Source organism: Meles meles, chromosome 2 (genome assembly GCF_922984935.1).
Source record: "Meles meles chromosome 2, mMelMel3.1 paternal haplotype, whole genome shotgun sequence".
NCBI classification, from domain to species: domain Eukaryota; kingdom Metazoa; phylum Chordata; class Mammalia; order Carnivora; family Mustelidae; genus Meles; species Meles meles.
The window spans coordinates 98,828,210-98,851,082 of record NC_060067.1 but is presented as its reverse complement, the minus strand read 5'-3'; the positions used below and the strand labels follow the sequence as shown (position 1 = coordinate 98,851,082).

The 22,873-nt window shown below is 39.0% G+C and overlaps 1 protein-coding gene across 2 annotated transcripts in view; it reads left to right on the top strand.

Moving 5' to 3' along the window:
* Nucleotides 1-1,011: 1,011 nt before the first annotated feature.
* ALPK1 (alpha kinase 1) overlaps nt 1,012-22,873 on the top strand; it is a 118,837-nt gene continuing 96,975 nt past the window's right edge. For both annotated transcript variants that reach the window (XM_045998296.1, XM_045998295.1), the window contains exons 1-2: nt 1,012-1,152; nt 5,214-5,332. The gene's annotated coding sequence lies outside the window, so the exon portion shown is untranslated. The remainder of the gene's footprint in view (nt 1,153-5,213; nt 5,333-22,873) is intronic.

Sequence of the window (22,873 nt, the reverse complement as noted above, 5' to 3'; positions counted from 1 at the left end):
ACACAATACTTTTCTCATTTTTAAAAAAATATTTTATTTATTTGACAGAGATCACAAGTAGGCAGAGAGGCAGGCAGAGAAAGAGAGGGGGAAGCAGGCTCCCCGCTGAGCAGAGAGCCCGATCCCTGGACCCTGTGATCATGACTTGAGCTGAAGGCAGAGGCTTAACCCTCTGAGCCACCCAGGAGCCCCTTATTTTCTCATTTAAAAAAGAAAACATTGCCTTAGAGAAATGCCATACCTGGAATAAGTTCTCCATCTGGCCTCCATCTCTAGTTTCCTGTTTATGTTTACCATAATTGTGCTGCCAACTAAGTGCATAATTCAGGGGGAAAAGTCCCAGAGTAACATTCTGGCCATTAACACCTTGCTGTTGGTGGCCCTCACGTTTATTATATATTTAATTATGGGATACAATAAAAGGGTAAAGTTAGTCTTCAGATCATCTTGCTCTAACCCAGAAGTAACTTCAGAAGTGTGTGCACACTTTATGTAATCTAGGATGGAAAGACTTATCTAATCCAAGATGGAAAGACTCTTTCTACTCTACTTAGTTATCTTCTTAGGATTTAAAAATATTCCATCTGCTTTCTGCCACCACTTCACTGAATTTGCCCTTGTTAAAGCTATCTCTGACCTACTTGCCAAGCGTCCAGGAGGCTCATCCTTTGTCACTTCCCCCTCACCTTTTAGTACTGTTGACCACCCCCACTTTGAAATGGAGTCCTAACACGAGTTTGTGTTTTGATAATAGATCAAAAACAATGTCATGTTCATTGTTTCTTACTGACCTTCTTTATCCGTGGCCCTCAGGAGACTGACTCCATCCTGACTTCATTCAAATAAAGAGTTTCCTTGCACTTTGTTTAAAAGAGGAAACTCTCTGTAGTAATACAACTCCCAGAACACCCCTCACCAACGCCATCCCTAAAGGGGTGTGTCTTATGGTGCAAAACTGCTGAAAGTCCCAGACTTGAATTACACAATCAGATTCTGGGACAGTGAAAGACTTTTTCTTTCAAATTCCTACTTCCTGAAACCGAGGCTGTTTATGAGAAACAGTGTATTTCAGGGAGATTACACTAAAATTAACCTTTTTCCGAGTCAGATTTGCTGGTCTTAAAAGTGTTTATCCTCTTCTTCGAGACAAAGGTGAGTATCAGCCTTTAAATGACAAAACAGTAGATGTGGATACAAAAGATGGCATAATGTATAAGAAAGTATTTTTTCTGAACTGTGACCTTGTTTCAACTTCCTGATCTCGTCTACATTTAATAACTTTAAAGCTCTAAAAATACTTGCACTTCCAAAAAATGCCCCAGAAGGGGGGTGAGGGGTGGGAAGGGGAAGGAGCAACAGACTTCGGTTACTGGGGAAAGGAAAAAGGAACCTGTTTTTTAGAAGTTTTGTTTTGTTTTGCTTTGTTTTTTATAGAAGGTTTTAGTAACAAAGTCCTTATGTCAGGTAGCTTGCTATTGAACATCTGGCTTTGTCACTGAATTGAGGTGTTTGATTAAAGCATTAAAAGAGATGGGATTGGGACACCTGGGTGGCTCAGTCGGTTAAGCGGCTGCCTTTGGCTCAAGTCATGATCCCAGGGTCCTGGGGAGGGACCCAGAAGCAGGGTTCCCTGCTCAGCGGGGAGCCTGCTTCTGCCTCTGCCTGACTCTCCCTCTGCTCGCTCTCGCCCTCTCTCTCTCTGTCAAATAAATAAATAAAACCTTAAAAAAAAAAAAAGGTGGGATTACTTACATGAAAAATTAACCCCAGGACTTTTGCCTGGAGCACATAGGTAATCATAACAGAAACTATCACTTGTACGATGACCTCAGTGATTGTGCCAGGAAACAGATAAGAGTGGAGAATGACTCTTTTTGTTTGGGAAGAACTGACGGGAATTCTGGGTGTGGTGAAGCATTATATAGACAGAAAGCATCTAGAAAAATTAAATTACTTCATGCTTTATGCAAAGGAGTCTTTTCATTAACAAATTTTATCATTTGGAATTAGGGCTCTAAGACTCACTTGGAAAGCCACAAATTGTGAGCTTTAGAATAGGTTGGGACTTGCAGGTGGGCAGAAAGGAGGGGATTTATGTGGCAACATAATGGCACCACTGTAATATTTGCTTCTAGCTCTCGCTGCCTTTTCTTTTCTTTTTACTTAGTGCAGCTAGTGCTTTTATGAGACGCAATCTCTGCTTTTGGCTGATACTTCATTGTTAAGAACCTTTTAAATTCCTTACACATAATCACTGCTGCTGTTCAAGTCTACACATGATACTTCAGCATAGTCTCCATGCTCCTTTGTTTCTCCTATTTCCTCCTTTGCCTCGAATACATTTTTAGTATTGAACTATATAGAGCATTTGTAATTGTACTACGGGAGCTGTGCACCCCTGTCTACATGGGGTGTCAGCAGATTACATGTATGGTGAGCACAATTTTGGATAGGGCTGGGTGTAGGTTCACTTACCACCTGAGAGACACACCAGACCTAAACAAATGTCAAGTCAAATCTTTATATCCAGTGACCAAAATCATTTACTTCTCTCTTTCCACCTCCCCCTTCCAAACTCTGTCAACTTGCAGCCTCAAGAGAAACAAAACACTTAAAAGTATTCTGGCAGTAATTTTACTTTCCACTTCAAATATCTTTTGAATTGGAGTTGAAGGAATTCAAGGTCTTCCCTCACAAGACACCAGAATGTTATAGTATCCTTCACTGGCATGAGTAAGGTTAGGGTGGCTGGTGATGGGGGCAGCAAAAAATGTACAAAGAGTAGAGCAACAGGCAGGAGACAGTTTATTCACTCTCTAAAGGAAGATAAGGGCCGGACATCAAGACAGATGGCAGCCTGAGTTTCTATTAGGTTGGGCTTTTTGAGGGATTTTAAAGGATGTGTGAGGGTTTCAGCTATGCCCGTGGGGGTGGGGTGTGTGTGACATGACTCTTGGCCAGGTAGAGCGGGAGGTGACAGGTATCTCCAGGAGCTCTCTCCAGGGCTTGTCCAGGATGTGCATTGTGGTCAGGCCAGAGAAGAGTATGTTTTGTAGTGGGGTCTATTTTCTGAGAATAAAGCGTACCATGACATAGAAAAACAGAGTGAGGGCCAGGTATAAACAGCTATGAGTTTTGTCTGTAAGATTGGTTGGGGAGGGGGCTTTAAATAGATTCCTTTCCAGAAGGGAGCCAATAATTACTTTAAATATATATATATATATATATACATAATTATTTTTAGAGCCATATGTAAATCATGATGGATGTTATAAAATCTCACATGAAATAATACTGTATAATGAGCGCACCTGACATATTACGCTCTAACAATCTCCCCTTGAGTCCTATGTGATCTAAATTTGGGTTTAGAACCTGTAATTTTCTTTAGGAATAAGTGTATTCATTTCAAAATATTTTCTGAAACTGTGGTTCCTCCCATTTCAAAAGAATTTCACTGACCCCTTTCCCTGAACACAGTACACTGACTACTTTTACTGTCCCTTAATCTATTTCAGAGGATGATAGCTTTTTAGCATAAAATGTTCATTGAAAATGCTTTCCTGAAATTTTAAGTGCCTAAGTTTTGGAGAATTTTCATAGGAATGTGCATTCAAACTTTTGATGTAAACTCATGCCATATTTTTGTTATTGTATCTGTTGCCTCTCTATAAAAGGGAGTCTGTTTCTTATTATTGACAGTGACATCAATTTTTGCAGGATATTGTGGCTTCCTGTGTTCATAGAGTTCTGTGAGATAGACAAATTAAAAAGTAAGAATGTTATCTGGTGCCACCATTCTATGTGTAAGGAACAGAAAGAGATGATCATAGCTTTAATATCAGTTATATATTAATACAGTTTTCTCAAAGTATGGTGTACAAACTACTGATTTTAGCTGGCATATATTGAAACTTTGAAAATTTGAATTTTATCTTTGGTTTAATGTGAATTAAAACTATAATTAGCTCGAGACATCTAGGTGGCTCAGTCGGTTAAGCAACCGACTCTTGATCTCGGCTCAGGTCATGTTGTCAGGGTGGTGGGATGAATCCTGGTGTTAGGCTCTGCACTCAGGGCAGAGTCTGCTTGCGATTCTCTCTCTCCTTCTGTCTCTGCCCACCCCCCTGCTTGCATGTGCTCTCTCTAAATAAGTAAATAAATAAATAATTTTAAGACCAAATAATTAACTCATAAAATTTATGATTTAATTAATATTATTGCTCAGGAAGATGTTAAGTGAAAAGAAAGTAAGGTGTTTACTACTGATTTTAAGGAAATGAGGAATTACTCTCACAGGTAATATGCAGATATGGTAAAAATTATGAAGAGGGAATGTAAATGGCTAAAGTTTTGGAAATATTGAACTAATGTGTTTGATAAGTGGATATTTTCTAAATCACTGTAGAAATTTGAACCTCACTGGTCCTTGATTACATAGCTCAATTGATAATAACAATCTGTTAAATTCCATAATTACAGATGTACAAAATAGTTGATAAAAAGTGCTTTATCATTTTATCATATCTTCAGTCCTCATGAATTGCCATAAAATTGAAGGAATATAGAAGGTAACCAGTATTTTTTGAAACAAGAATCATAGAGAGGATAGGGGCATCTGGGTGGCTCAGTCATTTGGGCAACCAACTCTTGATTTCCACTCAGGTCTTGATCTCAGGGTCATGGGACAGGCCCATGCTGGGCTCTGCACTCAGCGTGGAGACTGCTTAGGATTCTCTCCCTCTCCCTTTGCCCTTTCCCCGGCTCTCTCTGTCTAAAATAAATAAATCTAAAAAAAAAAAAAAAATTGGAGAGAGGGTGAATCAACCCCAAACAAGCACTATAGTTCTATTCTTCCTGTTTTCCCACACACTGATATCTTTGCAGGGCGGAGAGGGGTGGTATGGGCTAAAGGGTGGGAGAGGAGGAGGGAACCATGAGTATCATCTAGGTCAAGGGTCATTAATGTATCATGAAGTATGCCAATGGTCCTTAAAAAAATGATCATATTGGTCATTTCTTTTAGGGAATCCATTCTAGGGAGGATATAATTCTTAATATGGAGAAAATTCACAAAGATGTTTATCATAAAGGTATTTATGGTAACAACAAATTATAAGCATTCTAACAAAAGGGAAAGGTCAAGCAAATTATAGTACAGTAGTCCCTCCTTTATCCATGGTTTTACTTTGCACTGTCTCCATTTCCTGCAGTCACCACCACCAGAAGCAGACGATCTTTTCTGACACTTCGTCACATGCCTGCCTTGTTCACCTGACTTCATCTCCTCACATAGGCATTTTATCAGCTCACATCACCACAAGAGAAGAACGTGAGTACAGTACAGGCATATCTCTTTTTATTGTGATTGCTTTATTGTGCTTTACGGATACTGAGCTTTGTATAAACAGAAGGTTTATGGCAACCTTGCATGGGGCAAGTCTGCCAGTGCTGTTTGTCCAAGAACATTTGCTCACTTCATGTCTCAACGTCACATTTTGGTAATTCTCTCAAATGTTTCCACCTTTGTTGTTATTGTTATGTGTGCTATGGTGACCTGTGATGAGTGATTACAACAACTTACGAAAGCTCAGATGATGATTAGCATTTTCTAGCAATAAAGTATTTTTTCATTAAGCTATGTACATTTTTTAGACATAATGCTATTCCACACTTAACAGACTAAAGCATGGTGTAAACGTAACTTTTATATGTACAGGAAAACCAAAAACGTTTATTTGACTCACTTTATTGCAATATTCACTTTGTGGTGAATAACCCAAATATCTTCAAAGTATGCCTGTACAGGAGTGCCCGGGTGGCTCAGTCGGTTAAACATGTGCCTTCCGCTCAGGTTGTGATTCCAAGGTCCTGGGATCGAGACCTGCATTGAGCTCCCTGCTGGGCAGGGAGCCTGCTTCTCCTTCTTCTCCATACTTGTGTGCGCACGCGCTCTCTCTCTCTCCCCCTCTCTCTCTTGCTATCTTTGTCTCTCTCTCTCTCAAAAAAAAAAAAAAAAAAGGTATGCCTGTACAATAAGGTATTTTGAGAGAGATACTACATTCACATATGTTTTATTACAGTATGTTGTTATTACCATTTTATTATTATTGCTGTTAATCTCTTCCCGTGCCTAATTTATAAATACATACTTTATGTATGTATATATGGAAAAAAAATACGGTTTATATTGGGTTCAGTATGGCTTCAGGCATCCATGGTCTTGGAATGTATCCCCCAAGGATGGGGGGGTGACGGCTATGGTATATCTGTAAAACAAGGTGAAGAATAGTACCAGCATAGAAAATACTTAGTGAAAAACAGATTCAGGATCAATTAACTATTATACTTACAACTACACAATTCATATACAAAATATAGAAAGATATATATAAATTTACAAATATTCTAAAAGTGGTTGTTGTCTTACAGTGTTAAATTAATTGTTCCTTTTCCTTTTTCTTTGTCTGTATATTTATTTTTATATTGACTTTTTATATTACTATATAAAATAGTAATATATATTATATAACATACTTGTATTACTTTTTGACATAACTAATAGAATATGTTAAATAAAACTATGCTGTTGCCTAGTTAAAAACAACTGTGCAGTCTTTGAAAAATAAATCTTACCTTTCCTTTATTTGGCATATAAATAACTAGCTGTCTGAAAAAGAGAGGACTGAGTCTCAGTGCTAGAGAGAATGGGCATAGCAGAGTCAGAGAACATAGATGAACATATCCATTGAAACACTTACTCTCAGTTGATTTTTCTTGCATTGATTGCTTCAGTCTCAACCATGGTTTTTACTGCAGTCAACTTATTCTTTTGAAGAAAGGAAAAAAGGAAGAAAAGAGGTGTGGAAACTTTACATGATATGCATGCTAATAATTTCCTAATTAGTTTCTCATTCTTTTGGATTCCCATAAACTGGAGTTGTACATTTATGTCTATATGTGTTATACTTAACATTCATTGTTGCCATATCTTTGCATATACTCCTAGCACCCCTCAAAGTATATTGTGTCACTGGCTTACCCAGGAAACTTTGCTTAGAATCTTAACCCTAGCATATCTAGTTACTGTGATACATTCCCCATGAGTGCATTATAAGCACTAAAAAATATGAAAAATTTTCAACAAAATTCTTGTCCGTTCATAAGTGATTTTCTTTTCTATAAAAAAGAAAATGCTTAGGTCCTCATCACATGTCCTTTTATTTGACCACTTTTTCAGAAGAACTTAATCTCTGATTGTAGTTTGGATGCTGCAGATCATCATTTCCCAAGATAACTGTATTCCTACCCAGAAATTTGCTTCCCTAAATCCTGCCCCATGTTATTGTGAGGGATAATAAAATGTGAGTGAATAACATCTCTGAGATATTACTCAGTCAGGTTTGATTCACATCTCCAAAAGTTGCAGGTTCTTTAATAAGAAACATTTGAAGCCTTTTGAGCCCAGATTCCCCGGGCCACGTCCCACCTCCCCTCTTCCCCAGTGGGCCAGAGAATTGGGTGGAGGACACCAGGAACTAGGTGGAGCTTCTAAAGGCACAGCTTGCCAGGCAGCTAAGAAGCAGACAGAAACAACCCTATACCGTCAATTCCAGGCTGCAGGCTCCAGCCTCTTAATGTCGATGTGGCAAAGCATTTCATCTTTGTAGTTCTTCTTCAGGACTTTTTTTTTTTTTTAAGATGTTGTTTATTTGGGGCGCCTGAGTGGCTCAGTGGGTTAAAGCCTCTGCCTTCGGCTCGGGTCATGATCTCAGGGTCTTGGGATCGAGCCCCGTATCGGGCTCTCTGCTCAGCGGGGAGCCTGCTTCCTCCTCCCTCCCTCTCTCTCTCTGCCTGCCTCTCTGCCTACTTGTGATCTCTGTCTGTCAAATAAATAAATAAAATCTTTAAAAAAAAAGATGTTGTTTATTTATTGGCAGAGAGAGACACAGGGAGAGAGGGAATACAAGCAGGGAGCGTGGGAGAGGAGGAAGGCAGGCTTCCCGCAGAGCAGGGAGCCTAACATGGGGCTCAATCCCAGGACCCAGGGATCATGACCTGAGCCAAAGGCAGATGCTTAATGACTGAGCCACCCAGGCACCCCTCCTTCAGGACTTCTAGAAGCATATTCTTTAAGTATATATCCACTCAGTAAAATGACCTCTCATTACTTTATTCAAATCCAAAGGTGATTTTTAGACTTCATCTTTCTCTGTCTTTGCAATTTTGACACTGTTGACTTGTGTGAATTTTCTTTTTTGGTTTCCATATCACCGTGCATTTCTGACTTCGTTCCTACTTCTCTGGCTGCACTTCCTTTTTATATGCTCTTTCTCTGCCCACGTCATATACTGCATTGTGCTCTCTGCCTCCTCTCTCTCTTGCGTGTTCACATTGGATGAATGCCTGTTGCTGCACTTGTACCAGCTTTCACTAAAGGTCCTGCGGTTCTTCTTGCAGAGTTCTGGACTCACATCCAGGTGTAAACATCTATTACAAGGTATCTGTATTCTACATCCTGCAGATCAATGCACATTGAGCATTTTCAACACTGGATTCATTTACCACCTCCATGAGCATTTTTTACTATCGGTATCTGGCACTAAAAGCCGTGGACTTGCTCAAGCTAAACACTTGGGGCTCTCCTAGACCCCTTATTTCTTAATCAGTAATATCTAATCAATTTTGAAATGACATTGATTCCATTTCTTAAATGTCTTTGGAAACTACCCGTATCTATGTATTCCTGCTTTAGGCCCTCAAGATCACATAGTGTATCCTGATCTCCTCAGCCTCTAGCCTTTGTCCTATTGGACAAGATATTTCCAAGGGCCCAGAGCATTCTTCTACCCCAGAACTTTTTTGCAGTAACCATTTTGGAAAACAAAGTCTGTACCTTTTATCTCTGAATTCCCATTACCCATTGGGCTATTATGCAATAGCCCAATGCATGACACACTGTAGATATCCAATATGGATTTGCTATATAAGTAAAATTTCATGGATTCCTACTTCTCTGCCCTATTTCTTTTGTTTAAATGAGACTTACCACAACTTAACGCTCTCTAACTCACAAAGGACATAGTTTTTCTCCAGAATTAAAATTTTTTTTAAAAATCCATCAACTCAACACTTGAAGAATTACATCTGCTTTCCCACACACATAATGATGTCTACTCAACGAGAGGCAGTAGAAGGTTGAAATATTTGACAAGTTGTGGACCCTGCCAAATGTGTCTTCTAATTTGTTTTTTTTTTTTTAATCTGATAATAGCTCTTTTGTGTGAGATGACATACTTGTCAGACGAGATTTTCCTCATCTGTGTCTATAGTAGCTACAGAAGTGTCCGCCCTTCAAGGAGGTTCTGGCCCGACTCCAGTCTCTTCCATCCTGCTGTATCTGGATCATGCCTGTCCTAGACACAATGTGAGGGACCTTTTCCTTAGATAAGATGGGATAAAGGTAAACACACCAGGATGAAGTTTGGTTACTGGGATTCATCATTTGTGTTAGGTAGGATTAAAGAGGGAGGCAGAGAGGTGAGACTGTCTAGTTCCAAAATAAGGCTGAAAGAAAATCAGAAGATAATACATGCAAAAAGCATCCCTGAGTTAACCATAAGCCTTGAGTGGAAAGGAAGTGCCACTAACATATGCACAGTGTCACAATGCTTGGTTAAATCACTTCTGACTACACCTAGCTACCTCAATTGAGAGGCAAAAATCAGACTGCTCAATAATTGTCAAAGAATACTTAGTTTAGGGGCGCCTGGGTGGCTCAGTGGTTTAATCCTCTGCCTTGGGCTCAGGTCATGATCTCAGGGTCCTGGGATCGAGCCCCACATCGGGCTCTCTGCTCAGTAAGGAGCCTGTTTCTCCCTCTCTCTCTGCCTGCCACTCTGCCTACTTGTGACCTCTCTCTCTGTCAAATAAATAAATAAAATAAAATAAAAAAGAATACTTAGTTTAATTTTGAAAACTTACGCTTTTAAGTACTTTATTATAAATATGAAGATATATGTATATATAATAAAATATTTATATAAATATTTAACTATGCAAAGAAACAATGATATCAAAATGTTTATAGTGCTTATGTCTTAGTGGTACTTTGGGTAATTCTTATTTTCCTTTTTACCATATTTTTTCTCCACACTTTTAAAATAACACCATTTTGTGTTCATTATAATGAAATGTTTCAAAAAATCTAGATCTTTAGGGGCACCATGGTGGCTCGGTGGGTTAAAGTCTCTGCCTTCTGCTTGGGTCATGATCCCACGGTCCTGGGATCGAGCCCCACATCGGGCTCTCTGCTCGGTAGGGAGCCTGCTTCCCCCTCTCTCTCTGCCTGCCTCTCTGCTTGCTTGTGATCTCCGTCTGTCAAATAAATAAATAAAATCCTAAAAAAAAAAAAATTAGATCTTTAAAAATACATCAGAGGGGGTGGCTCAGATGGTTAAAAATACATCAGAGACCACTATGGTACAATCTTCAAGACTTTCATGACTTAGATACTTCGTGATGGAGGCTACTGGAAGATATCCAGTAGACTGGTAATACCTTTCACTTGCAAGCCAGAAGCCGCCAAGTATGAAAAAGCAAGTTACAGTGAAAGGAAAGAAAAGCACTACTTATTATGCAACACAGGTTACAGAAGTCTTACAGTATCTCAACACAGTCTTTCCCCAAATCACAGTTGTCAAGGAAAAGATTTTTGACCACAGCTGTACATACACAACGTGTGAAAGTCTGAGGGAACATGAAGGAATTAGGAATTTCTCCTGGCCAAGTTTTCTCCAAAAGATATATCCCTTCAGAGGGGGGGGGGAAGTGTGGGGTGGGGGGACAAACCATAAGAGACTCTTAATGGTAGAGAACAAACTGAGGATTGATGAAAGGAGGTGGGTCAGGGGATGGGCTAGATGAGTGATGGGTATTAAGGAGGGCACTTGTTATGATGAACACTGAGTATTGTATGTAAGTGATGGATCACTGAACTCTATTCCTGAAACCAATATTGTACTGTAGGTTAACTCACTAGAATTTAAATAAAAATTTGTAAGAAAAAAAATATCTATATATCCCTTCAGGTCACCCTATCTGCTCCCATTCAGCCTATTCTGAATGCACAGCTCAACTAAGACCTGGCCTTTCATTTCACTTTCCCGGAAAGGTAGAGACCTTAGCTGAGACCCGTTTGAAGTTCAAAGTGGGCATGTTGAGAATGTGATGCTTACTGGGTATCCAAGGGCAGATATCCAATAAACAGTTGCAAATATGCATCTGAAAATTTCAAGAGAGAAGTTTGGGACTCAGGAACATGAGTTTCCTCTATTCTCTTATCTGGATGTTTCAAGGAGCAATCATGCAACAATGCCTATGACATTATGCAGGAAATAAAGAGTAGAGATTATGCCTTATTCTGTTCATTCTCTTCTTATAATAAAGTCCTCTGTGTTCGATATTATTTTAAACTGGAAAGTTCTAAATTAGAAATGGATCAGAATCTATGAAAATCTATTTTGGGTGTTTTCATATGAAGCTAAATTAGAAATGGATCAGAATCGGGGCACCTGGGTGGCTCAGTGGGTTAAGCCTCTGCCTTCGGCTCAGGTCGTGATCTCAGGGTCCTGGGATCGAGCCCCACATCGGGTCCTCTGCTCAGCAGGGAGCCTGCTTCCCTTCCTCTCTCTCTCTGCTTGCCTCTCTGCCTGCTTGTGATTTCTCTCTGTCAAATAAATAAATAAAATCTTAAAAAAAAAAAAAGAAATGTATCAGAATCTATGAAAATCTATTTTGGGTGTTTTCATATGAAACTTTTGAATTAATTCATTTTCCTAATTATATAGCTACACATAGTCATTGTAGAAATTATGAAAAGAAGGGGGAAATAATTGAAAAGTATCACTGAGAGCCAAGACTCTTAATATTTTGGTGTATTTTTTTCTGATTATGTTTCTGCCATTTTTAAAAATTGTGGTGAGGTGCACATAAAGTTTGCCATCATAATCATTTTAAGTGTACAATAGAGTGGTGCTAATTTACATTCACACTCTCATGCCCCATCACTCCCATCTATCCACAGACTTCTTTTCATCTTGCAAAACTGAAACTCTGTACCATCAAACCATAGTTTCTCATTCCCTCCCCTCGCTCTCCTCTTGCAAACACCATTCTACTGTCTGTCACTATGACTTTGACGACTCGAGTACCCTCATGCAAGTAGCATCGTGCAATATTGTCTTTAGTGACTGGCTTATTTCACTTTGTATAATGTCCTCAAATAGCGTGTGTCAAAATTTCCTTTTTAAGGCTGAATAATATTCCATTTATGTATATACTACATTTTGTTTATTCATCTGTTGACGAGGGCATAAGTTCCTTCCATCTTTTGGCTACTGTAAATAGTGCTGTTATGAACATGGGATACAGATGTCCCTGAAAGTTCCTGCTTAGGGTTATTTTGGACATGTTCTCAGAAGTGGGATTCCTGGATCATATGATAATTCTATTTTTAATTTTTCTGGAAATACCATGTCTTCCATAGCAGTTGTACCATTTTCTGTTCCCACCAACAGTGTGCTAAGATTCCAATTTTCCACATCCTGGCCAATACTTTTTAAATTTTCTTTCTTTCCTTCTTTCTTTCTTTCTGTCATGTAGCCATCCCTGTGGGTGTGAAGTGGTTTCTCATTGTGATTTTTGTTTGCATTCCCTATTAGTGATAATGAGCATCTTTTCATGTACTTATTGACCATTTGTATATCTTCTTTCAAGAAAAGTCTATTCAAGCCCTTTGCTATTGATTAAATTAGGTTGTTTGTATTTTTACTGTTGAGTGGTATGAATTCTTTATATATTCTGGACATTAACTTTTTATCAGGTATATGATTGGCAAATATTTTTCTATCCCATGGATTTCCTTTTCACTCTGTTTAATGTGACCTTTGATGCACAGAAGTTTTTAAAATTTTATGTAGTTCAATTTATTTGGGGTTTTTTGTTTGTTTGTTTCTTATCTGTGCTTTTGAGATCATACCCAAGAAATCACTGCAAAATTCAGTATCATAAAGATTTTCCTCTGTTTTTTTTTTCCTAAGGCTTTTATAGTTTTAGGCTCTGTGTTTTTGAGGTGGTTGTTTTTTTAGATTTTTATTTATTTATTTGACAGAGATCACAAGCAGGCAGAGAGGCAGGCAGAGAGAGAAGGAGGGGAAGCGGGCTCCCTGCTGAGCAGAGAGCCCGATGTGGGGCTTGATCCCAGGACACTGGGATCATGACCTGAGCCGAAGGCAGAGGCTTTAACCCACTGAGCCACCCAGGTGTCCCAAGTTGGCTTTTTTAATGGTGTAAGGTAAGGGTCCAACTTTATTCTTTTGCACATGCATATCCAGTTTTTCCAATGCCATTTATTGAAAAGATTGTTCTTTCCCCCATTGAATGGTCTTGACATCCTTTTCAAAAATCATTTGACTGTATAATGAAGGTTTATTTCTGGGCTATCTCTGCTATTTCATTGGTCTGGGTATCTGTTTTTATGCCTGTACCACACTGTTTTGATAAGTGTAACTTTGTAGAAAGTTTTAGAATTAAGAAGTGAGAGATCTCCAACATTGTTCTTCTTTTTCAACATTGCTTTGACTATTTGGCTATTCAGCATTTTTTTAGATTTTATATGAATTTTAGGATGGATTTTTTCTATTTCTGGAAAAAACTTTATTGATCTTCATTGACTTTTTTTTAAAGATTTTATTTATTTATTTGACAGAGAGAGATCACAAGTAGGCAGAGAGGCAGGGCAGAGAGAGAGGAGGAAGTGGGCTCACCTGCGGAGCAGAGAGCCTGATGCGGGGCTCGATCCCAGGACCCTGAGATCATGACCTGAGCCGAAGGCAGCGGCTTAATCCACTGAGCCACCCAGGTGCCCCTTCATTGACCTTTTTTTAAACATAACAGCTATCACACTGTGTGGACAATGTGATATTCTGCTTTTTTTCCTTAACATTATATTTATCTTATTATTAAAAATAAACATTACTTCTTAGGGCACCTAAATGGCTTAGTTGAGTGATCGGCTCTTGATTCCAGCTCAGGTTGGGATCTCAGGGCTGTGAGATCAAGCCCAGCATGTGGGCCTGCAGTGGGTGTGGCATCTGCTTAAGATTCTCTTTCTCCTTCTCCCTCTGCCCCTCCCCCCCTTGAAAAAAATAAAAAACAAATAAAAATAAATAACCATAACTTCTTTAAATTTAAATACTTTGTAAACATACTTTACAATGACTACATAAAGGAAAATGTACAAATGGAAGTATAACTGAAAGATTAGAAATTTTTATTTCTAATTAAAGATTAGAAAAATTAGAAAAATTTATACCTCAAATTATGTGACTTGTATATGCATTAGATACTATAAACATAGAAGTGGGAAAAATTTGATTCAACGTTGTAATTCTTATATTATTTTTGACCAACTACAATTCTGGGATTCATTTATTTACTTAGCAAACTTTACTGAGCCTTATAGTTTTTCAAGCCCTGGAAACCTAGACATAAATTTGATATGATCTTCACCCTCAGCGAAAGGGAACAAATACTAAAATTTTGTGAAAATCTAGTATGTGTCATGAGTTTTCACTTTCTATTTTAATGTTTGCCTTAATCTAATGGGGAAGTGGTCTTAATCCCATTTAGAGATGGGGAAAATAATGTTCATTTCAGAAAGGCTGAAGCCACCTGTCCGAGGTGACACAGAGTGAGTGGCAGGGCTGGGACACAGCTCAGGGCTAACTGCTTCCAAAACTCATGCCCTTTTCCCTCTTCCTAGTTGCCTTTTGGCACTTAGGACCTCGAACAAGAGACAATACATACAGCTAAATGTAACATGAACAAAACGCTGTTATAGCTATTAATTGTGCTGGAAGGGAGTCAACAAGGGCTTTAGAGAAATAACATTACAATTTAAGACTCGAAACCTGAGAATTTCATTAGCTACAATGGGGAGAGCAGCATTCACTGACTTATCCATTCACAAACCTGCACTGAGCTTCTACTGTGTGCTAGTCCCCCAGGTAGCTCCAGCTGTGCTCCAAAGACTTGAAAGGGAATAAGTGTGACACTGACCACCCTCAGGAGCCAGTCTCTTGGGAGACTAGTAGGTAACTGACAAATGACAGAGCCTTGCACCAAGTTCTGCCACAGAGTCAAATACAGAGTTCTGGGGGCCACGCTTCCAGGGTACTCAGGCCAGAAGCTATGCTGTGTTGCAAGTGTGCTGAGCACGGCAGACTGGTTTCTCCATGCCAAGTTCAGATGCTTGCACTTAATTTGATAGGCAACAGCAAGTCAGCAGAAATTTTTAAGCAGGGAAGTGACAAGGTTAATTCTGATTTTAAAAAGCTATCTGGGGACGCCTGGGTGGCTCAGTTGGTTAAGCGGCTACCTTCGGCTCAGGTCATGATCCCGGCGTCCTGGGCTCGAGTCCCACATTGGCCTCCTAGCTCAGCGGGAGCCTGCTTCTCCCTCTGCCTCTGCCTGCCACTCTGTCTGCCTGTGCTCACTCTCTCTGACAAATAAATATAATCTTTAAAAAAAAAAAAAAGCTATCTGGCAGCGTGTGAAGTACAGAGTGTAGAAACGTGGGAAGAGACAGGTGGCAAGACAACCCGTCTGGAGGCTAACGGTGCCAAATAGAGATGGAGAGGACCCCGTCCTGATAACAACAGAAGAGACTAGGAGAGTAGAGACCATATTTATAAGAAGATGGCAGAATTCGTGGACTGTAGGATGTATAGCGAGAATCAAGAGAACAGCATCTACAAAAGCTTCAGGTCATATATATGTTCAGAACCACTGCGTTGTTTACAAGTGAAGGACTCATTCAGCATTTTATAAATAAGTAATGAATTCTTGTTGAATTAACAGTATTCATTTTAAATATTTAGTCATTCTAAAACACTAATAGTTTAATATTTGTTTTTTTCTTCCAAGCAGTTTACACATAGCCTACAACGCTATTTACACTGTTAATTCTGTTAGCAAACTCTTCCTACATGGATAATATAAGTGAAATTTTTATCGTTGTTGTTATATTTAAACATAAATTTTGAGAAAATGGGTTAGATCATTTTTTTCTATAATGAAATGCAAAAGATTAATTGACTTTGGACTTTTTTCAGAAATGTGGTTCAGAAAAGGTCAGAAATGGTCAGGTAAATAATTTGCAACACTATTTTAATGTTTCACAAAAGTTTTCCATTTTCTTAGGTCATTATTAAGTCTTTTAATTTATTTGGTTCTTTTTCGTTTTGTAGAGCCACATTTGTTTTCATTAATAAGCAAAAATATACATCTGGTTAAAAGTGGAAATCTCTTGCGCCTGTGCTGTTATGTGTGACCAGAAGAGGGCGGCAGTGAGGCACTACAAAGAACGAACAGGCCCTTCAATTGCAGAGGCAGTTAAGACCATACTGTAAATGACCTAACCATCCGTTTGGGCTGACATCTTAATTAATTGATTCATTTTCTGAGCCAGAGATTATGACATAAATATTGTCACAGAATTTTCAGAACATCAGATGATGTCCTTATAATGCAACAGAGTAATAAATTTGTGGAAATTTCTGTTAAGATTGATGACCATTAATGCTAAGACATATTCTGAAAATTTTACATCAGAAGGGAAAAGATTAGAGGATGGATTAAAAGTAAACATGTTATTTCTTGTTCAAGAGCATAGGCAGAAAATTTAATAGTTTGCAAAGACAATAAAAGGAATCTTATTTACTTTGAACATTGCAGATACTCTTGAAATAAAAAGAAATATTTCCAATTTATCAAATATATGGTAAGCAAGCATAGGATTAAGCAACTAAGAGAGGTTTCCCAGATTCAGTAAATATCTCCTCTTATAATCAATTACTGAAAACAAATATATTTTGAGTACTTCATATGTGCTCGGAATTACTGCAGGCTATAGAAGGGATAAAACAGACAGGCCCTGCCCTATTGGAGCATATATTATAGTGGGGAAGAAAAACAAAAAGCAAAACCACAATTAATTCCTAGTTTTACAACTGAGAAAAAAATGAAAACCAGTCTACCACAGGGCCCCAAGTAAACTAGTTTACTTTCATTCTCAAAATTGGAAATTAACTAAAATTTAAAATTGCACTTAAGAACAACTCATTTGAAGTTCTTAATACCAATTTGTATCATGTATTTCCCTTAACAATAAATAAAATGGGTAAGGAGGAATTTACATATTGATAAAAATATCGTTACGTAAGAGTATTTGAGTCATTGATACACGGCAATAAAACACTGCCAATTAAGTGTCATAAAATGCCGCAAGCCTTCTCTGGTGGTCTGAATTTGATTAAACACCATGTCAGTCATCAGGCTGGCTCCAGCTGCAACTGAGAATCTGTCCTTACTTGATCCGCTCTACATCCTAGGTCCCAGACCTGGAGAACACTTGTGCAAATAGAATCCCCTACCTCCTCTTTTTCATTCATCTTCATTGGCATCTCTGACATCCCGGATTTCCAGTTTTCCCAGGTTATGAGCCCACTTGTAGGCCCTCCAGCCTTTCTCTGAGCAGGGACCCATTGGCTCAAAAGGTTATCTATATTTTTAAAGGCACTTTCGACTTTTGTTATGTTCCTTCCCTCCACTGTATACCCTTTCCAGATGTGGGTTGACTGAGACAGCCAGCCCCTCAGCTGACTCTGATGAGATCCATTACTGATGAACCATGGCTGGGCCCTCACTGATTCTTTTATTCATCCTTAATTGATTGTCTTTCTAATTCTGTACAGTCCCTGTTTCAATCTAGGATCCCCCTTTTCAAGCTAAACTCACTCCTGCCGCCCTACCTCACAGATCTCCATCTGTATGACTTAGGATACTGGGTTATCTGCGGTGAACTCTCAAATTTTCTCCTTCCCTTCTGCCTCCCAGAGACAATGTTCTCCCTTGTATCTAAGCCTTCTCCTTCTGACTTCTTAAACCAACCCCTTTTTAACTTCTCTTGTGATTTTTCTCATTCATATTCCCTCTTTCATCTTTTTTTCCTCTCTGTTCCTCTTTCTTTTCTTTCTCTCTCTCTCTCTTTTTTTTTTTTTTTTTTTTTTTGGCCTTCTGACATCTTCTTGGCCTACACACGTGTTCAAATCTAATGATTCCTATGAAATATTCATTTCTCCTGAGACCGTATTCCATCTTTCTCCTTCCCTTAACAGCAGTGCTTTTCAAAGTAGGAGTCCGTATTTATCCCTTTCACTTCCTTGTTTAACACTTGTGCATCCATTTCTTCTGGTCTTCCCTCTTCTGAAATGTCTATTTATGTGATCAACAAGAACTTTCCCACCACTTGATCTAGTCACCTCTTCCTAGTGGCTACTCTGGGTCTTCCTGTGGAACTTGTTGCCCATTGTCATGCCTCCACTGTTCTTTGTTCTCACATTTCTAGCTGTTTCTCTGGAGGCCAGTATATCATGATCTGGCTCCCGGGTAGAGGCATTCTCTAAAAGGCCATGCCTTCTTCAGATTCTACCTTTGCTTCTTTTAAGCTAGTGTAATGGCTTCTATTATTGCCACACCCCGCCCTTGTGGACGCACCCCAAATTCCTCTCCAGTCCTAATCTTTTTCCTTAGTTTGACTCACATTTCCCACCTCTTACAGAGAGCTTCATTTCTCTACAGGATTCATGGGTGCATCAAACAGACTGATCTGAACTCATCATCTCTCAGTGGTGCTCCTTGCACCCTAGACTACCTACCAGCTGATTCTGATCACGATCTGTGAGGTCCTTCCTCTTGCTCTTTGCTCCCCTCCTCACCCCATCCATCTGAAATGCATCTCTTCGTACCACTTTCCTTTTCCCCAGACCCTGCCTCTCCCATTTTCTCCATTTGTTGAAGTCCTATCCATTCTCCAGTTTAGTTCATATTTGGCCTTCTTAACAAACACTAGCTTAACTGACTCCCCCGTCCCCATTTTTCATCCATTCTTTGCTTGAAAGGCAACTACACCTGATCCCCGTCACTCTTATATTTGAGATACACATTCCTGTTTGTCACCTCTATTAAGCCCTGAGGCCTGAAACTGTTGAAACTGTGCCTTATTGATCGTTATATCCCTTGTAGGACCTGACACATAGGAGAAACCCTAGAAATTTCGGTTAATTTGCATTGTTGGAAGGGAAACCTCACAAACCTTAATTTTTTCAAAGATTTTATTTATTTATTTGACAGAGAGAAAGAGAACACAAGTAGGCAGAATGGCAGGCAGAGAGAGAGGGAGAACCAGGCTCTCCTCTGAGCAGGGCACCTGACATAAGGCTCGATCCCAGGACCCCAAGATCATGACCTGAGCTGAAGGCAGATGCTTAACTGACTGAGCCACCCAGGCACCCCACAAACCTTAATTTTTTAAAGAATTGTGAAGAACACGATATTTGTAATATGCAGGCTACACATTTGGGAGACTATAGGAAGTTAAAAAAAGGAAATTTACATCAAATATGGTTGACATTCTTGTCTCTGTCCTACTTCAGTTAAGGCAGATTTTTAGAGCATTACATAGAATTTCACTTTGTAAGGGAGTTTTTTTAGGAGTGAAGAAATTCTTGGAAATTAAGATTAAGTCTCAAGCTCTGGGATTTTATTTAACTATCTTTAGAGTTAATAAATTGACCTGCTACTGTTTCATGGATACTGACAAAAGACATGAGACTCTTGGGTCAAAGACAGAGGATGTTATTATTCAAGAGCACAGAAAGAAGCATGAGCATCATGTACACATTAGTTTCTCATGTCCTCCAAGTCTCAAAGGAGTGACGCTGAGCAGTCCAGGTGAATATGGGTAGGTTTGTGTTGCAGCCAATGAACATAGATATTGAGAAAGCTACTGCTTTTGTAACAAACCTGTTCTTGTTCCAGAGGGAGACATTACCTCATCCCTCAAGGTTGCTACAAATACAAACCTGATTAATTGCCAAGAGAGGAGGAATTTGGTGTGTATTCTTGACATACTCAGCAAGAACTTGTAGTGATGCCCACAGACCATGGTGGATGGCCTCTCCCAAAAGCATTCTGTGAGAATAAGACTTTTGATTATCTTAGTGCATCAGAGGGACTTAATAAATATTTGTTGAATCAAATTAATTAATTAGTGAGAAGAAGGGGAACCACAGAGGAATTTAAAAAGTCAAAAAGAGTGAATTCCTAAGGGAACAGTTCTAGATTTCAGATCTGATTAGGACTGGTATGAGGTGGTATCTCATTGTGGTTTGATTTGCATTCTCCTGATGATTGATGATGCTGAGCATGTTTTCGTGTGTCTTGGCCATCTGGATGTCTTCTTGGAAAAATGTCTATTTAGGATCTCTTCCCATTTTTTAACTGAATTGTTTGTGGTTTTTTGGTGTTGAGTTATATAAGTTCTTTATATATTTTGGATATTTACCCCTTATCAGATATATCATTTGCAAATATCTTCTCCCATTCACTAGGTTGTGTTGTACTAAAATTTTGTCTTTGAGCTAAGGATACTGAGATCTAGTTAGTTTCTGTTGAGGATTTCATTCAGGAGGTCATGTAAAGCCATGGTAAGTGGATCAAATAAGGATGATCTATAGAGAAGAATAGAACAGACCTTGTATGTTCTGTTTGCTTGTATACTCTTACAACCTGGCGTGGTCCCTGATACATAGTAGGCTCCTAGTAAGTCTTGCTGGAATGAATAAAACAGACTCTGGAGGGGGAGGGAGAGAGAGAAAGAGAGGGAGAGAGATTACTTTTGCTCCCAACAGCTTTCCATTCCTGACTGTAATCCCTCAAGAGGACTATCTGCATTTTCTGTCCTTATGTCCATGAGAGATCCTTGTGTCTATCCAATAAATTCCCCTTTCTGCTAAAGTTAGTTTGGGCATGTTATATTCCTTGCAGCTAAATTAAACCTAAGAATCTCTAAATATAAGGTTCCCAATCATTAGATTTTAAAGTCTTCTCATCACCAGGGAGCTGTGGTTCCCCCATGCAAGTCAGAAATCTTGATGGCTTGTCCAGAAATCACTGAATTCCAGAAGTAATCATGCCTCTACTTTGCTTAAGTGTACCTCACATTTTTGGGACAAGGAAAAGAATACAAACTCAAATTCACCTGAAAATAAAGAAATTACCTCCAAAAATAGAGTTTGGTGATCTTTTTTTAAAAAGCAACTTCTCAGGGCACTTGGCTGGCTCATTCAAAGAAGCATGTGACTCCTAATCTTGGGATCATGGGTTTGAGCCTCATCTTGGCTGTAGAGGTTACTAAAAAAAAGATTTTTTTCTAAACTTAAAAACAAAAGTGACCTCTGAAGAAAAACTCCAGAAACTGCAACTTGAAGATCCTTTTGTAAAGAGGGCTGGGCCTTAGGCATTATTGATTGAATGTGACTTTATTTAAGGTCCACAGGGAAGATTAGGCATGACCTGGAGACACCTGCCAACCTAAGCTCTGGGAAGAGTAGCAGGTCACAGCCTCACTTCAACTTCTGGAATTCTGTCGGACTAAACTTGGTGATGCAGGAGACTTCTTTACAGTTTCTGGTTGTACTCTCGATTATTGTGCAGCACGTGGAGAAGAAAAGTTATTCTCTCCCACTCACTGAAGTAGCAGGGAGAAAATGCCTATTTGGGAGGGCACATATAAACCTCTAAAGTGGGAGGGAGGTAGTTGAAAAAAGCCACAGGCAATCATTCTCAGTTTGAAAAATAGAAAAATAAAATACCTGGAGGCAGGGGCCCCTGGGTGGCTCAGTTGTTTAAGTATCCGCTTTTGGCTCAGATCATGATTCTGGAGTCCTGGGATGGAGGCCAGCATCTGGCTCCCTGCTCAGTGGGGAGTCTGCACCTCCCTCTCCCTCCACCCTTCCTCCTACTGGTGTGCTCTCTCTCTCTCTCTATCTCTCTCCCTCTCTCTGTCAGATAAATAAATAAAATCTTAAAAAAAAAATACTTGGAGGTAGTTTGATGGGTTTGCCAAGAACATTGGAAGTGAGACAGATCTCCAAAACCATTTATCCAACTTACTAGCTTAGCTCTATGCCCTGGGTTAAGCTGTCCAAATGCTCATAACTTCAGATTTCCCATGTACAAGATGAGAATAGTAATTCATACATTTGCTATAACTATTAAGTTAGATAATGTCTAACTTAATAGTTAGATAATGTCTAACTTAATAGTTATAAACTTGTAAGTTTCTTGGTCGATGGTACCAAGCTAAGTGCTCAGTACACGGTAGGGATGAGTAGGATTGTTATTGCTTAGTAATTCAAGCATTAGTGAAGAGTGTGTTGTTTTTTTGTTGGACAAAAGGGAGATTGATATTTTTGAAGCTGAAGAAACATGGCACTAAAACATATAATTAATAGCTCTTCGCTTTTGCTTTTGTAACATAAATCTCTACTGATAGAGAAATGTAAAAGAGACGAGTAAACATCTTCCTAAGATGGTAGTTGTACAGTAAACAACCCTTGATTGTGGTATCAATCAACAGTTAGAAGTATAAACTTCCTTAAAAAAAGGAAGAAAGAGGAGGAGAAGAAAGTCCCTAAATAGGAGTTACGTGTGAATTCTCACATGCAATCTTCTGACCTTAAAAGCAGTTGCGAACTCTATGACCTGTAGATGGCGAACTTGGATAGGGTGAATACTAAAGAATGACTACCTAGAGAAGAAAGCAATGGTTTTTGTTTTGTTAAAGGAAGGCCTAAGTAAAATTGATACATTAATAAAGGCTGCACACTACACTAAGCCAAGAGAATTCTTTGCTGACACATTCTGTTCCTTCCTCTAAATGGACAGTCCATCTACTTGTCCAAGCAAG